The following is a 16,427-nucleotide window of genomic DNA, read 5'->3' as shown; positions in this document are numbered from 1 at the left end:
GGGAGGTTCGAGTCCTCCCTTGGGTATGGGTGTGTGTGTTTGTCCTTAGGATAATTTAGGTTAAGTAGTGCGTAAGCTTAGGGACTGATGATCTTAGCAGTTAAGTCCCATAAGATTTCACACACACATTTTTTTATTCCCGTCGCTTACCCTCTATTTTCCTCAGAATTGCGAACACACTGCACGATTTGACATTGTCGAACGCTTTTTCGGGGTGACAAACCCTATGAACGTGTCTTAATTTTTCCTTAGTCTTGCTTCCATTATGAACTGCAACGTCAGAATTGCCTCTTTGGTGCATTTGCCTTCCCTAAAGCCAAACTGATTGTCATCTAACATTCTCAATTTTCTTTCCCTTCATTCTGTGTATTGTCCTTGTCAAAAATGAACTATTAATCTGACTCTCAGCTTCACCGTAGGTGGATACCCATGTCATTGACTCCCTGACCTCAGCACCGCTACGAGGAACTACGAGATCGTCTGCATAAGCAGTGCAGGTAAATGTATGGCCACCGAGGCTGCAGAGCAACGGTTCCATGGCGGAAGCATACAGCAATTCAGAGAGCTCGCAGCTCCGACGCACCTATCGACGTATCGAGGCACGAGGAGTGAGACGGTCATTTTAGAGTACACAGGACGTAGCTCTACGAAAAAGAAGCATTACGACGTCGATGGTAGCATCAGGGTATCCCATATCGCGGAGCACCCCTTCCAGGTAGTCGTGATCGACCCAATGGAACGCTTGACTGCCAAAAGTCCAGGCATACGACGAGCGTGAACAAGAGCGATTATGTCCCGATAGCAACAGAGGGCAGTGCGGATGTTATTGGCACCTCCTAAAGTAGTTGTATCAGGGGAAATTAGGTACCTAGCCGTCAGTTTAAGCCGCTCAGCCAACAAGCGGGTAAAGATCTTTGTGTCGCTTTTATGTAACGTCAGTGAACGGTAATCGCATATTCGTGAGGTGCCCCAGGGCTTGTGGATGAGAATGAGGAAACCGTCGAGGAAACCGTCTGGGATCGGCATGAGGGGTGAAATAAGGTCCTGACAAATTTCCGTCCACATTGGCTCCAGTAGGGGACGAAATGCCCTCCTATAAAACTCCGGTGGGAGGCCGTCAGGGCCAGGCGACCTGTTCGTAGAACCCGCCTGGATATCATCATGGACTTCGTCCTTCGCGGCGTTAGCAAGCATTAAACATCGTTGAATCCCCAGGAACCGAGCCAAAGGAAGGTCTAGAGACCGCCGTAAGGTTGGCAGGATGGTGACATTGTTCAGAGTACAGAGTAACATAATATGCATGGAGGGCAGACGCTATATCACTTTATGTATCTAAACGCCACCCACCATCTGTCGTAAGAACATTAAACAAAGCTCTCTCACAGGGTACCGTTCCACTATGATCTATACATAGATGGATGCTGCTGCACTAACCTGTCGTGTGGGAGCCCCCTGATCACAGTTCCTTCAAGGTGTCGGCGAGAGAGGGATGTGAGGCGTTCCTTAGTACGATACTCCGTCGCATGGCGCTCTGGCGAAAACGGGATCATAGAATATTCCATAACAATGGTGAAAAAGGATTCCTAGCAATGTCGCTGCCACGCCGCAACCTCTCTTCCGTAACCAATCAAGACCTCGCTGAGGACAATCTTTGCACATAGCACCCACCAAGACAGGGCAGAATTATAGACATAACGGCGACGACGACAAGCTGTCCACGTGGTCTCGATGAGCTGCCGGAAGTCTGGTGAAGTAAGGTCGATCGTGTTCATTTTCCATGATCCACAGCCGCTCCACACCCTTTGGCGGCAGAGACTGACGGCACAGACAGATATATGCCTCATGGTCAGAGAACGGAAAAGGCCAGATTTCTTCAGCCTGCTCCTCACTGACAATATCGTCGGAGATGTAAACACGATCGATGCGGCTGCAAGGATGGCTAGCGAAATGAGTAAACCCCGAAAGAGCACTATAAACAGGCTCCCAAGAATCCACAAGGCTGAGGTGCTGGAGAATTATCACTAGAGCCGCTCACGGAACGTGACGTGGTAGTTGGTCTTTTGGTGCCTGGGTGCTGTTGAAATCACCTTCCATGATCAGTGTATCCTTCCGGATCAGGAAAAGAGCCGTGACTGTCTCTGAGGAGAAGGTAGAACGTTCACGGCGGTGACTCGAACCGGGTGGTGCACAGAGACTGACGATTCTGACGCCACTAAGCGTGAGAGCCGTACCTCTGGTATCAGGGAAATAGGCAACTGCACCAGCGAGGACAGCCACCCCACTACCCGAAGGGGAAGCATGGGAGACACGGGGAGCACAGAAAGTTGCAACGTGCACCTCCTGAAGGAGGGAAACGTCAACGTCCGCAGCACACAGCATATCATGCGGTAAAGCCAGTTTTTGGCATATGCGTATGGTATTCATGTTGACCTTGGCTATGCGATAAATCTGGAAAGCTGCGATCGCCAGGAAGATGGGCGATTGTAACAGGTGGAAAACAGTCCACACCTCTTGGTCTAGTGACTAGCGTTGCTGCTTCTGGATCACGGGGTCCCGGGTTTGAGTTCCAGTGGTGGTGGGAATATTTATCTGTTCGGGAACTGGGTGTTAGTGTTGTCCTCATAATTTCATCATCATCATCATCATTCTTGACAGTGGCGAGATTGGACTGTGTAACAATTGGACTGTGTAACAATTGGGACTAAAGTACGGGCGCTGATGACCACGCAGTTTGCGCCCCACAAACAAAACACCATCATCATCACGGAGGAAACACAGGGAACTTCCAGTTAGCCCCCCATGGAAGGGCACATCACTAGGATGGGGAGGGAGCCGACTCCATCAAGGGCGGTCCACCGCTCGTACAGCTCTAGAACGTCCACCTTCAGCATCGAACAGCCCGGGAGACAGACGTCTCACGGGGCCGGTTCAGTGGAACACCATCGGAGGGGCGCCCACAGGTAGCGGCAGACACGCAAATGGAGGAAATCGTGTCAGACGCAGGCGGGGGAAGGGCGGTGTCTGGAGGTGGGCACAGTCTGCAGACAGAGGCGGGGAAGGACGTCGCGTTGTTAGCTGCCAGACCGTCAGAGAACAGCGCATCATCAGTAGCAGGATCGTCATGCTGCGCACACATCCGATGGGGGGATTCATCAGAAGGGGGTACGGCGTTGTCTCTTCCGTTTCCTCCGCGACAGTTGCTTCCTGACTTGCTGTTCTGTATTCGAATGGCGGGCGGCTGTCGTCCGACATGAGGCTAGACGGAAGAAAAGCGCAGGTGGGTACAGCACCATGAACAACAACCATGGGGTCGAGACAGACAGCTTGTGCCTGCTGACTGTCATCATCAGTTTGTACTGCCTCCCGCAGCAGCGTTGGAGAGACAGGCAAAACGTCTATTGCGTCGTCGAGGGGGGTCGACGCCTGTACCGGTTGATTGTGAGGGGGCGAAGAAGGCAGCAACGCCGCGGACGCATACTATAGAGGTAAACAGTGGGCGCCGCAGGAAGAGAGACTTCTCTGATCGGCTTCTGAACAAGATTAGGTCGAAAACATTCACACAGGACATTTTATTCCTGGCTACAACCTGAAGAAGTGCGTGGGTGGCCATCCTGCATGACGACAGCCCCACAGCCGGCAATAACCAAGTACGAAGGCACGTGTTTCCGTAATTCAGTTTTTACCTGACGGACACCATTAAGGACACGGTAGGTTTCGAACGTCTTCCACGTTTCAGCAACGTGACTGACGACGTTGCTGTAAGGCTTAAAGGCGACAACCACATCGTCCGGCGGTATCTCAAGCAGGAATCCGAAAACCCTCAACGTTTGGAGGTCAAAACCAGCGTGACCAGAGTATCGGAATTTTAGATCGTTAACGTGGGGCCTGACAACGTCGGCGCACAGCTCGTCATTCGCCAGCATTACGTACACAGTAGTACTGAGGATAGCTTTCCGAGAACATCTTGTGGTGGGAGAGGCATTTCATCCCATATGGAAAGTTCTACTTCATACGCCTTTGGTCGTTCTTGATCCAAAGGAAATATTAATTTAATTGTGGCTTGGTGGTAAGAAAAGGCCATGTTGATCGATGAAGTCGGACTTTGAGACAAGCCGCTACGCGAAAGCAAACAAACACGCTCGCTCGTGAGCACACAACAGGCGAGACGCAAACAAGGCGTGGGCGCCTCACCACTGCCGAAAGCAGACTGCTCCAAGAGAGTGCCCTGAACGTCTGTTCGCTGCTCCGCCCTCTTTAACAAGGCTGTTGACAGAGTGAGGGTGACTTCTTATGCCGGTAGTCTTTGGCAACCAGTGCTGATTATTATTCAAAATTTAAGGGGCGACAGCGATGTTGTTCGACCCAGAAACCGAGGGTTGCTTGATTACTAATGAAACACGCTAACCGTAGACCACGTATGTACGTTAGGTGCAAGCGGTTATAGGTCAGTAGCCCCATTCAGATGAAGAAGCTAGTACAGAATCGATTAATGTGGAAAGATGCATCAAACCATTCTTTGGACTGAAGACCACAAAATCAGCATTTCGTACGCGACATAGATGTAGTTTTAATTACGCTATTGGGTTGGATTCGTTTTGTGTTATCTCTGTCTGGTTAATTAACTGAACTTACAACGATTTCTGCTTTGTCCGCGATTTCATTTCTTTCTTTTCTCACTCTAAACTTCTGAATTTGGTGTGATTCTTGATGACCATAGTGTGTGTCCGAGGATGCTGCACAAGTTTCCATCATAACAGGAAACGATAGCTGTGCCACACATTACTTGAGCTACAGTAATCTAAATATAAGTATTGAAACGTGACTCTTATTCATCACTTGTTACATATAAATGTAGATGAGATGCTCTCGACAAACTGTTAATTAAATCTGTAGTCCCATTCAATCCTCTTACAGGGCGCGCCAATAGTGACTTTGTGTAGACAGAGTTGCTGCTGTTATTGGAAGAAACTCCTTTGACTCTAAGACTGGGTACTTTGTTTCTGCTGACATGTAATGTTATCTGACGAACCATTTATACTGTGGCGGTCAAATGAATTGATCGCCAAAGTTTTCGTTCATTTTTTTGTTAATGGAGTTGGATGAAAATTAAAATCTATAGAGAGGTCATAAGTATAAGACCTCATAAGTGCTGGAAATATTTCTTTTATTGTCCGCTTCCGTTGCTGAGAAGTCAGCGCTGAAGTGCCTTGCAAGGGGCCCGTTTTCGATTCCCGGCCGCTTCGGAGATTTTCTGTACTCAAGGAATGGGTGTTGTGTTGTCCTCACCACCATCAATCACATGCTAGTCACCGAAGTCTTGCACAAAGCGTCCAAACTCCCAGAAAGGGGCCTCCTAGCCAAAGTGTGCCCTACGGTCATTTCATTTCTTTCAATATTTAAATGTTGAGCTATCAATACTTTTATCTATTAATTAGTTCTCCACAGGGCGATGTTATTCCACAATTATATATTCATTTACTGAAATGCTGCTATGTACTTTATTTAGTTCCACGACCGTATTCCGCTTCTCATCGAGGCTGTTTCCTAGTGGGTCCAAAACTGTCGATATTAATTCGTTACATGATGGATATATAAATATTTTACAAAATAGGAGATTCAAAACGAAGCTTATACGAGGGTTGGAACTTTAATAGTGGCAACTGTTTACTTACAGCTCGTACAAACTTTATTGCTCGTTCATTTTTGGAACACAGCCTACGACCAGCTTAGAGACAGAAGTGATGACACTTTCTGCAGGACCTGTCCATCATTTTGCAGGACAATGCTCAAGCACGTACAGTGCAAGCTGTTACTGATTTGTTTGACTGGTGGAGCTGCAAAGTGCTATACCATCTACTGCACTCCCTTGACTTAAGCAGTGGTTAGCACACTGGACTCGCATTCGGGAGGACGACCGTTCAATCCCGTCTCCGGCCATCCTGATTTAGGTTTTCCGTGATTTCCCTAAATCGTTTCAGGCAAATGCCGGGATGGTTCCTTTGAAAGGGCACGGCCGATTTCCTTCCCAATCCTTCCCTAACCCGAGCTTGCGCTCCGTCTCTAATGACCTCGTTGTCGACGGGACGTTAAACACTAACCACCACCACTTGACTTAAGCCCTTGTGAGCTCAACTCGATTTCTAAACTGAAGGAAACACTTCACGGCATTCGCTTCAGAACTGCTACAAATTCGTCGGGCAACACAAGTGGCACTGCTAAGAGTATCCTACGACTTCCACATCGCTGGCAAAGGGTTATACACAATGCTGATGACTACTTTGAAGGTCAGTAAATTTCGGAACACGTATTTATTTTGTACGATCTGCAAATAAATAGTCGCCACTATTAAAGTTCCAACCCTCGTATATGTATAGCATACGTACAAGAAAAATGTATAACTTCTGTTGTGAATGACGTCATAAAAAATTGGACGTGTAATCATGATACAATCTTTAATTTTCGATACATCAAAAGTACTGCCACATTTCGGCTTTTAAAGGAGCTACATTTTCATATGTTTAAGATTTCATATTCCATCCTTTCAAAATAAGAAGCGAACAACAATATTTAATAATAATAATCAAAAATACTTTGCAGTGAGTGGTGCGTCCAGTTCGAGTGTGAAGCTACGTCATCTATTGTGCGTTAACTGTTGCAGTTTTAGATCCAATTGAGAATGGCCTGGATGTGACGTCCTTTTGTTAATTAATTTTTAGCTACGGCGAGATGGTGGGTTTATACAAGGTACTAATATACATTCAGGACCTCCATAAAGAAGTGACGATTTATATGCTATGATTTGACCTCTGTTAGTTTACTGAAATAGTTAGATTTTTACTAGTAGCGTCGCAGAGAACATCTTCCAAATGACCAAGAGATTTTAACAGGGCAATAAAAACTGAAATTTTTGAATTTACTTTGACAAAACGAAAAATGAATGATAAACGCTTGCAAAGTTATCTGTATTACAGATAACATGCGCGCAATATGGTCTTCTTCGTTATAGCGTGACGTCACTCACTCCAGTAGAAAGGACTGCTGGAGACCATTTCTTGCCACTGCCGGGTCAGGAGAGGAACCGACTTCACGCCGCGGCGGAGGTGGGGACGCGAACGACTCGCCTACTCAGCGGCGACAACAGCCAGAGATAGTTTTTGAATTCAATTTGGTGAACTTCGTTCTATCGATTTATTTGGGGCCGGCAGAGCTCCTCCCTTTCGCCCGGCGCTACTGGCGCCAGCAGCAGCGGCGGGGTGACCTCTGCGTCGCCGCGGCTCATTCCGCAGTTGGCGCGCCAGCAAAACATGGAGGTCCGACGCCGTGCCAGTGCAGAGCACGCGACCCCGCGAGGGAGGCACGCAACCCTAAGCTATGGCGTCCATTCCGCCGTGCCTCGGCGGCTGGAGCGGATAAGAACGTCCATCTGCATTACAGAAGCCTCACATAACTTGAGCCTGTTTCTGCAACCGCATGCGTTCTCCGCAAGCCATCTTACGGTGACTGCCGGAGGGTACTCTACGCGGGGGCAGTCATGAAGTATTAATTACTACCTTGAAAAGGTCGAGTTGCGAGAAAGAAACTTTGTGTCAGCTCTACACCACATATTCACCCTGTGAGGTGACGACATCCACAGTAACGTCGGATGCCATCTTTCATTTGATTCCGTAATAAACGAACGTTTGTTACTGTAACGCAATGTACAAAGTAACGCTGAACTTGAGGCCAGAGCATTTATTTATTGAAACTTACCATATTCAGGCCTTCAAGCCCTATCTTAGGTCGTACCAGGGTTTGACACAAACAATAATTTTAATATGGCAAATAGTAGTAATGCAGCAATAATAAAACTGAAAATGATATGAATATGTGAATAAATACTACTGACTAAGAACTAAGGAAGTTAATACAAGCAGTACATCTACTACTGCTACTGCTGCTGCTGTCACTAATAATAATAATAATAATAATAATAATAATAAATCCTGTGGAGGCCTGGGAAAAGAATAGGCCTCCGGTATGTTCTGCCAGACGTAAAAGAACAAACCACTAATAGGGCTAACCCCCTTTTAGAGTGATTAGTTGGTTCAGGACAGAACTAATGAAGCCTTGGACAAGCGCTATCATGGTCGGGGACGACGCTTTAACCCTATGCCCGTCCACAATGGTAACAACACTGCTAGCCACACGGAAAATGATTTAAATCTAAATAGAGGTGTTTTGCAGGATATGTTTCCTGCAACCATTCTAGAAGGAAAACAAAGACAAAAGATGAGATGATCAGATGAAGTTAACCGACACCTCATGTTCTGTTATTACCAAGCAACAAACTTAGGAACCAACATAACTGGATACAGATCACAAGTATACACAACATTTATTACCAGATACCCAGAATTAAAATTTTTAACAGAACAACGACTAGCTGATCAGCTCCGTGTAATAATCAAAAATAACAGGATACCCCTGTCAGAATTAGAAAACATCAAACAGCAAGTACAACAAATACTGGAACAAAATATTGTGCAATCAGAAGAAGAAGAAAATACAGTAATGGACTCAAACATCCCAGAGCAAACATACAAAGAACAACACGTATCAATTAAACAATCAGAGGAAAACGAAATCTTAAGACAGCCACCAGAACAAGCACAAATAGAACACGAAGTGACACACATGTTAGATATAGAAGAAAAATTTCAGCTGACATATATAGAATACAAAGACACAAATACAGACATTAGTCCATTCTTGCATAGACCACCAAATAACCCACAAGTCGAAACAACAATAACAACTATCAACACAATCATACACAACAAAATAAATGAAAATACAACTATGGAAGAGTTACAACTACTGGTTTATATAGGAGCACTCACTACACTAAATATACACACTGGCAGAGATCAGAACCAACCAACCAACACACAGAAGAAACCCTCAAAACCAGCATGGCAACACAGGCTACACATCAGAATAGAAAAACTGAGAAAAGACATCGGACAGCTAACACAATTTATAAGAAATGAAATATCAGACAAAAAACGAAAAAGGTTAGGTAAACTCTCACAACAAGAAGCGATAGAGCAATTAGATGAAAAGAAGCAGAAATTACAAGCATTGGCCAAACGACTTTGAAGATACAAAGAAAGTGAAAATAGAAGGAAACAAAACCAAACATTCAACACAAACCAAAAGAAATTTTACCAGACAATAGATAACACACACATTAAAATAGACAATCCACCAAATATAACAGACATGGAACACTTCTGGAGCAACATATGGTGAAACCCGGTACAACATAACAGGCATGCACGGTGGATACAAGCAGAAACAGACACATACAAGATGATACCACAAATGCCTGAAGTGATAATTTTGCAACAGGAAGTCACCCGAGCAATTAATTCTACTCACAATTGGAAAGCCCCTGGAAAAGATAAAATATCAAATTTCTGGCTAAAGAAGTTCACCTCAACACATTTACATCTAACTATATTATGTAACAGTTACATTGCAGACCTATACACATTCCATGGTACACTTACACATGGAATAACTTATCTGAAACCTGAAGATCAAGCAGACACAGCAAACCCAGCTAAATATCGCCCCCTAACATGCCTACCAACAATATACAAAATATTAACTTCAGTTATTACACAGAAGTTAATGACACATACAACACAGAACAAAATTATAAATGAAGAACAAAAAGGCTGTTGCAAAGGAGCATGAGGATGTAAAGAGCAACTGATAATAGTGACAGCAGAGGTGACATATCAAGCTAAAACTAAACAAAGGTCGCTACACTACGCATACATTGATTACCAAAAAGTTTTTGATAGTGTATCCCACTCATGGTTACTACAAATATTGGAAATATACAATGTAGATCCTAAATTGACACAGTTCCTAAACATAGTAATGAAAAATTGGAAAACCACACTTAATATCCAAACAAATTCAAATAATATCACATCACAGCCAATACAGATCAAGCGTGGAATATACCAAGGAGACTCATTAAGTCCTTCCTGGTTCTGCCCAGCTCTGAACCCACTATTCAACATGCTAAATAATACAAATTATGGATACAATATTACTGGAACATTGTTGTTGTCGTTGTGGTCTTCAGTCCTGAGACTGGTTTGATGCAGCTCTCCATGCCACTCTGTCCTATGCAAGCCTCTTCATCTACCAGTACCTGCTGCAGCCTACATCCTTCTGAATCTGCTTAGTATATTCATCTCTTGGTCTCCCTATACGATTTTTACCCTCCATGCTGCCCTCCAGCACTAAATTGGTGATCCCTTGATGCCTCAGAACATGTCCTGCCAACCGATCCCTTCTTCTAGTCAAGTTGTGCCACAAACTCCTCTTCTCCCCAATTCTGTTCAATACCTCCTCATTAGTTATGTGATCTACCCATCTAATCTTCAGCATTCTTCTGTAGCACCACATTTCGAAAGCGTCTATGCTCTTCTTGTATAAACTATTTATAGTCCATGTTTCACTTCCATACATAGCTACACTCCATACAAATACTTTCAAAAACGACTTCTTGACACTTAAATCAATACTCGATGTTAACAAATTTCTCTTCTTCAGAAAGGCTTTCCTTGCCATTGCCAGTCTACATTTTATATCCTCTCTACTTCGACCATCATCAGTTATTTTGCTCCCCAAATAGCAAAACTCCTTTACTACTTTAAGTGTCTCATTTCCTAACCTAATTCCCCCACCATCACTTAATTCGACTACATTTCATTATCCTCATTTTGCTTTTGTTGATCATCATCTTATACCCTCCTTTCAAGACACTGTCCACTCCGTTCAACTACTCTTCCAAGTCCTTTGCTGTCTCTGACAGAATTACAATGTCATCGGCGAACCGCAAAGTTCTTACTTCTTCTCCATGGATTTTAATACCTACTCCGAACTTTTCTTTCGTTTCCTTTACTGCTTGCTCAATATACAGATTGAATAGCATCGGGGAGAGGCTAAAACCCTGTCTCACTTCCTTCCCAACCACTGCTTCCGTTTCATGCCCCTCGACTCGTATAACTGCCATCTGGTTTCCGTACACATTGTAAATAGCCTTTCGCTCCTTGTATTTTACCTCTGCCACCTTCAGAATTTGAAAGAGAGTATTCCAGTCAACATTGTCAAAAGCTTTCTCTAAGTCTACAAATGCTAGAAATGTAGGTTTGCCTTTCCTTAATCTATTTTCTAAGATAAGTCGTAGGGTCAGTATTGCCTGACGTGTTCCAACATTTCTACGGAATCCAAACTGATCTTCCCCGAGGTCGGATTGTACCAGTTTTTCCATTCGTCTGTAAAGAATTCGCGTTAGTATTTTGCAGCTGTGACTTATTAAACTGATAGTTTGGTAATTTTCACATCTGTCAACACCTGCTTTCTGGAACATACCAACACAAAATCACACATTTGCTATATATTGATGATCTAAAACTACTGGCAGCAACAAATAATCAACTCAACCAATTACTATAGGTAACAGAAGTATTCAGCAATGATATAAATATGGATTTTGGAACAGACAAATGTAAGAAAAATAGCATAGTCATGGGAAAACCCCACCTAACAAGAATATTACATATTGGATAACCACAGACACAAAGACTAACAAAAATACTGAAAACAGAATTGACTGCAAGAAACAAGACAAAACATTAAATACTTATGCTATAACAATATTGACCTACTCATTTGGAATAGTGAAATGGAGTAACACAGACCTAGAAGCACTCAGTACACTTACGCGATCATAATGCCACAAATATAGAATACATCACATACATTCAGCAACAGAAAGACTCACATTAAGCGGAAAGGAAGGAGGAAGGGGATTTATCGACATAAAAAACCTACGTTATGGACAGGTAGACAATTTAAGAAAATTCTTTGTAGAACGAGCAGAAAGTAGCAAAATACACAAAGCAATCACTCATATAAATACATCGGCTACACCACTGCAATTTCATAACCACTTCTACAACCCTTTAGATCACATAACATCAACAGATACGAAGAAAGTAAATTGGAAAAAGAAAACACTACATAGGAGGCACCCGTATCATCTAACACAGCCACACGTCGATCAAGACGCATCCAACACATAGCTAAGAAAAGGCAATATACAGTAAGACGGAAGGATTCATGATAGCAATACAGGATCGAACAAAAAAAAAAACCAGATATCACAGCAAGCATATTATTAAAGATCCCAATACCGCAACAGATAAATGCACACTTTGCAAACAACAAACAGAAACAGTAGATCACATCACAAGCGGATGTACAATACTAGCAAATACAGAATACTCCAGAAGACATGACAATGTAGCAAAATTAATACATCAACAACTTGCCATACAACATAAACTAATAAAACAACACGTTCCCACATACAAGTATGCACCACAAAATGTACTGGAGAATGATGAATACAAATTATACAGGAACAGAACCATTATAACAGATAAAACAACAGCACGTAACAAACCTGACATCATACTTACCAATAAAAAGAAGAAATTAACACGACTAATCGAAATATCCATACCCAATACAACAAATATACAGAAGAAAACAGGAGAAAAAATTGAAAAATACGTCCAACTGGCTGAGGAAGTCAAGGACATGTGGCATCAGGGTAAAGTCGACATTATACCAGTTATACTATCAACTACAGGAGTCATACCACACAATATCCACCAGTACACCAACGCAATACAGCTACATCCAAACGTATATATACAACTACAGAAATCTGTAATTATTGATACATGTTCAATTACACGAAAGTTCGTAAATGCAATGTAACATATACCGTACAGTTAAAAGGAAGTCACGCTTGATCAAGGTCCGCGTCACTTTCCATTTTTAACCAGACATAACGTCTGAGAAAGGAAAGAATAATAATAATAATATAGTTTGATTAAAAGAAAGCACCATTTAGAACACTGAACTGTGGAAAGAGTACTGCATTTACAGTTACATAATTCGTAGACTTATAATAAGTGGCAAGAGGCGCAAATGTCGTAGGGGGCCAGCCGAAAAACCGCATTATACTTCTGGAGGTGATGCCATGTAGATGGAGACAGAAACGGACAGAACGATGCGATAGATGTGGACATGGGCAGCGTGGAGGCATGGTGAGTGACGTCGAATTATGTGAATCAAGAATGATATAATTAACTGTACTTGGACACAGTACCAAGGGTGCAAGATAATACTGAATACAAAATTGCTCGAACAATCTTAATTTTGTGAAAGTGCTGCATAGTGAACACAAGGATTATGTATCTAAAAAAACTGCCATCAAATTATAACTGTGGTATCGCCCGAAGAGCGAGATGGCAAAGGAAAGTTGGTGCCTCGCAACGTGACCACAAGAGAAGATAGCCGCTGCAAAGCCACACTGATGCAGGAGCGACGTCGGTGAAGTCACGGCGAGAAACTTTTCGGTAAGTTCTCCTAATCTGCTCTTCTTCTTACAGCCGAGCACAGAATGGATCAGCTCCACTCCGTGATCAGTGACTAAGACGACAACATTGTCTTCTAGCGGACCAGGTGAACCCGAAATTTAGCGCAGGCACCAATGCGAAATGCTTATAACAGTTTCCACAACGAAACATTATCCTGAAACCTGGCAGAAAATCCAAAGAGATTCTGGTCATATGTCATGTATGATAGCTGCAAGACACAGTCTCTACGATATAGCAATGGAAATACTATCAACGCCAGCGCTGCTGAAGCAGAATTACTAAAAACAGCCTTTCGAAATTCCTTCCCAAAGAGGACGAAGTAAATATTCCAGACTGTATACCAAGGAGGTTCCTGTCAGAGTATGCTGACGCAATAGCTCCGTACTTAACAATCATATACACCCGCTCGGTCCATGAAAGATCCGTACCCAAATACTGGAAAGTTGCACAGGTTACACCAATATTCAAGAAAGGTAGTAGGAGTAATCCACTAAATTGCAGGTCCACATCATTAACGTTGATATGCAGCAGGATTTTGGAACATATAGAGGGGGGGGCCATTGATCGTGACCGGGCCAAATATCTCAAGAAATAAGCGTCAAACGAAAAAACTACGAAGGACGAAACTTGTCTAGCTTGAAGGGGGAAACCAAATAGCGCTATGGTTGGCCCGCTAGATGGCGCTGCCATAGGTCAAACGCATACCAACTGCGTTTTTTTTTAAAGGAACCGCCATTTTTGTTACATTTACGTGCAGTACATAAAGAAATATGAATGTTTTAGTTGGACAACTTTTTTCGCTTTGTGATACATGGTGCTGTAATAGTCACAAATATATGGCTCAAAATTTTAGACGAACAGTTGGTAACAGGTAGGTTTCTTAAATTAAAATACAGAACGTAGGTACGTTTGAACATTTTATTTCGGTTGTTCCAATGTGATACGTGTACCTTTGTGAACTTATCATTTCTGAGAACGCATGCTGTTACAGCGTGATTACCTGCAAATACCACATTAATGCAATAAATGCTCAAAATGATGTCCGTCAACCTCAATGCATTTGGCAATACGTGTAACGATATTCCTCTCAACAGCGAGTAGTTCGCCTTCCGTAATGTTCGCACTTGCATTGACAATGCGTTGACGCATGTTGTCAGGCGTTGTCGGTGGATCACGATAGCAAATATCCTTCCACTTTTCCCACAGAAAGAAATCCGGGGACGTCAGATCCGGTGAACGTGCGGGCCATGGTAGGGTGCTTCGACGACCAATCCACGTGTCATGAAATATGCTATTCAATACCGCTTCAACCGCACGCGAGCTATGTGCCGGACATCTATCATGTTGGAAGTACATCGCCATTCTGTCATGCAGTGAAACATCTTGTAGTAACGTCGGTAGAACATTACGTAAGAAATCAGCATACATTGCACCATTTAGATTGCCATCGATAAAATGGGGGCCAATTATTCTTCCTCCCATAATGCCGCACCATACATTAACCCGCCAAGGTCGCTGATGTCGCTAATTTCTCTTGTACCCAGTGGCAGAACTGTACACCACGTTCAGAGTCGTCGCCATGCAATTCCTGGTGCATAGAAATATGGCACGGGTGCAATCGATGTTGATGTAGCATTCTCAACACCGACTTTTTTGAGATTCCCGATTCTCGCGCAATTTGTCTGCTACTGATGTGCGGATTAGCCGCGACAGCAGCTAAAACACCTACTTGGGCATCCTCGTTTGTTGCAGGTCGTGGTTGACGTTTCACATGCGGTTGTACACTTCCTGTTTTCTGAAATATCGTAACTATCCGGCGAACGGTCCGGACACTTGGATGATGTCGTCGAGGATACCGAGCAGCACACATATCACACGCCCGTTGGGCATTATGATCACAACAGCCACACATTAACACGATATCGACCTTTCCCGCAGTTGGTAAACGGTCCATTTTAACACGGGTAATGTATCACGAAGAAAATACCGTCCGCACTGGCGGAATGGTACGTGATACCACGTACTTATACGTTTGTGGCTATTACAGCGCCTTCTATCACAAAGCGAAAAAAGTAGTCCAATTAAAATATTCAAATTTCTTTACGTACTACACAAATATGTAATTAAAAATGGGGGTTCCTATTTTTAAAAAAACGCAGTTGGTATCCGTTGGACCTATGGCAGCGCCATCTAGCGGTCCAAACGTAGCGCAATCTGGTTTTCCCCTTCAAGCGAGACAAGTTTAGTTCTTTGTAGTTTTTTCGTTTGATGCTTATTTCGTGAGATATTTGGCCCGATCACTATCAATTGACCACCCTGTATATTGAGTTCGAACATTAACCATTGCTTCGTAGACAATAGTTTATTGACACACAGTCCACACATTCAGAAAACATCGTTCTTGTGGAACATGTGTGGCTCTTTACACACATGAAGTGCTGAGTGCCTTGGACAAGCGATTTCAAATTGATTCTCTATTTATAGATTTCCAAAAGGCTTTTGACACTGTACCACAAGAGCGGCTTGATGTGAAATTGCTTGCTTACGTAATATCGCCTCAGTTATGTGACTGGAGTCGTGATTTCCTGTCAGAGAGGTCACAGTTCGTAGTAACTGACGGAAAGTCATCGAGTAAAACATAAGTGATTTCTGGCGTTCCTCAAGGTAGTGTTATAGGTAATCTACTGTTCCTTATCTATACAAACAATTTAGGAGACAACCTGAGCAGCCGTCCTAGGTTGTTTGCAGACGATGCTGATGTTTGTCGTCTAGTAAACTCATCAGACGACCAAAACAAATGGCAAAACGATTTAGATAAGATATCTGCATGATGCGAAAATTAGCATTGATAAATCTAAATAACGAAAAGTGTGAGGGGTCATCCACATGAGTGCTAAAAGGAATCCGTTA

The sequence above is a fragment of the Schistocerca piceifrons genome, chromosome 7 (assembly GCF_021461385.2).
Source record: "Schistocerca piceifrons isolate TAMUIC-IGC-003096 chromosome 7, iqSchPice1.1, whole genome shotgun sequence".
Classification (NCBI taxonomy): Eukaryota; Metazoa; Arthropoda; class Insecta; order Orthoptera; family Acrididae; genus Schistocerca; species Schistocerca piceifrons.
Note: the sequence above shows the minus strand (reverse complement) of the source record.